The sequence below is a fragment of the Pundamilia nyererei genome, unplaced genomic scaffold (assembly GCF_000239375.1).
Source record: "Pundamilia nyererei isolate P.nyererei 1_Seehausen unplaced genomic scaffold, PunNye1.0 scaffold00426, whole genome shotgun sequence".
Lineage (NCBI taxonomy): Eukaryota > Metazoa > Chordata > Actinopteri > Cichliformes > Cichlidae > Pundamilia > Pundamilia nyererei.
In genome coordinates, this window is record NW_005187827.1 from 1 (window position 1) to 2,307 (window position 2,307).

A 2,307-nucleotide genomic window follows, 5' to 3' on the forward strand; every position below is an offset into this window, starting at 1 on the left:
TTCTTAGTGTAATTCTAGCAGCCACTGTCAACATCTGATCTAATATCTGATCTGATAAATTCTTCTGTAAATCTGATGTGAAGTTTTTTACAGAAGAAAGATTGCCAAGTGTGATTAGCGTTTATGCCACATGCAGTTTATTTTTCTGAATCATGTGTGAGTTTTAAAACACTGCCTGAAAGTTTTTTGAGTTACACAGTTTGCAGTACCATTAAGACCCAATTTAGCTGCTCTCTCTTCTTGTCTTTGGAAATTTGTCACTCTACAGGTTATAAAAGGAGACGATGTAACACAAATGCATCCCTCAGTAGATAACTCACGCAACAACAATCTACAATATTGAATGTTTTTAAATATGTCATTTTTACACTGACTAAAAATTGGGACAAATAATTTATTGTGTATTATTTTGTACAAAAATTCAGAAAATGAGAAAAACTAAAATATACAACTGATTATCAGATACATGTAGACAGGATAAAGACTACTGGATTTTGTACAGCTGTTTAACCCCTTAGCAGTCGGACGTACCGCCCACGGGACATTGGATGGTTTAGGGGACTAATTGGACTGCTAAGGGGTTAAGGAACTTAAACAGCTTAGGGTGGAGTGCCCACTCTGATTCAGGAATGAGTTCCTGCCCCAAGTGGAGGAGTTTAAGTATCTCGGGGTCTTGTTCATGAGTGATGGGAGAAGGGAGCCAGAGATCGACAGACAGATTGGTGCAGCGGCCGCAGTGAAGAGGATGCTGCACCAGTCTGTTGTGGTGAAGAGAGAGCTGAGTATAAGAGTGTCACGGTCCGACAGATCTGCCTGAGAAGTTTTGCTTTGTGTTCTTTTTTTTTCCTCCTCTCCCTCTCTTTCTCCCTTTCTCCCTCTCTCCCTCTGTTGCCTGGGCGGAGTTCATTGTGGGCTCCCACCTTTGGCCTACATACCTGGGAGATGATCAACACCTGCGTCTCATTAACTGGCCTCTACTAAAGGGAAGAAGCGAGACTGCTCTTCGCTGGATCATTGCTTGACCTGTGTCAGTGAAATCTTGGCTTAGACACTACAGTCTAGTTCCCGCGTTTCAGCTTCTTGTGCTAACGTTTTGTTTCCCTGTGTACAGACCTCTGGACCTGCCCTTGTTCCCTACGGAGTTTCTGGTGCAAGAGAGGAGTAAATGACTGGTGAGATGCCAAGAGAGACTGAAGAGGAGTGAGAGTGTTCCCCTGCTTTTCCCCGTGGATTCCCTGGAGGCTTGATCCCCGCACGCTTGTATATAGCACTGAGTCACTGTTACACATTTCACCTGGTGTTTGTAAATAAAAACCCTCTGTTCTTCCTTTAAGCAAGGAGTCCTGCGTTTGAGTCCCCCCGGTGACCGTAACAGAACGATCCAGCCAGTATGGACTCAGCGGACTTGGAATTCGTGCCACAGCCAGATCAGCCTGCCGTTTCGCCTGAAGTCATGCTGGTACAGCACGAGCAAATGTTGCAGCATATCAACCAACAGCTGGCAGCTCTCACTCCGGCACTGGCCCAGGGCACAACGTTGCTAAGTACATCCCGCAATCTTCTCTTTTGCAAATCTTTCACAACCAGCACCACCGGCGCTTCCTGCACAACCGTTCCCAACCCCCGAGCCTTTTTCTGGTGGATTGGAAAAGTGTACAGGCTTTTTAACTCAACTCTCTCTGCCCACCAGTAGAGAGGGGAGTACAGGTGGGCAAACTTTCTTGTAGAGATTCTCCCTCACACCTTTTAATCCCCGCAAAAATCACTGTGTGTTCGACTTCTCACCCGCTCCGTGCCTTAATTGACTCCGGAGCAGAGCAAAGTTTTATTGATGCAGCTTTAGCCCGCCGATTAAACCTTCCAACTGAGCTCCTTCCTCACAGACTTAAAGTTACGGCACTCAATGGGCAACGCCTCCCTGACGTCACCCATATCACTGAGCCTATTTCTTTAACACTCTCCGGCAATCATTCCAAGACCCTGCACTTGTTTGTGTTTAAAGCTCCGCTCACGCCATTGGTATTAGGATTTCCTTGGTTGCAACAACACAATCCCACACTAGATTGGAAGACAGCTAAGGTTTCGGGGTGGGGGGAGGGGTTTCACATGACCTGCTTAAAGGTCGCTATATCGCCTAGAAGTTCTTCAGATCCAGGCTCTGCCCCTGATTCTCCTGATCTCTCCTCCGCCCCTCCCATCCATAGGGCTTTGGAGCGTGATGTCATGGGGGTGGGCGTGGAAAGGATTTTGGCCCGATCCGCCATTTTGGGGGTCTAAGTAAGGAGCGAAAGCATAGCCATGGTTCGT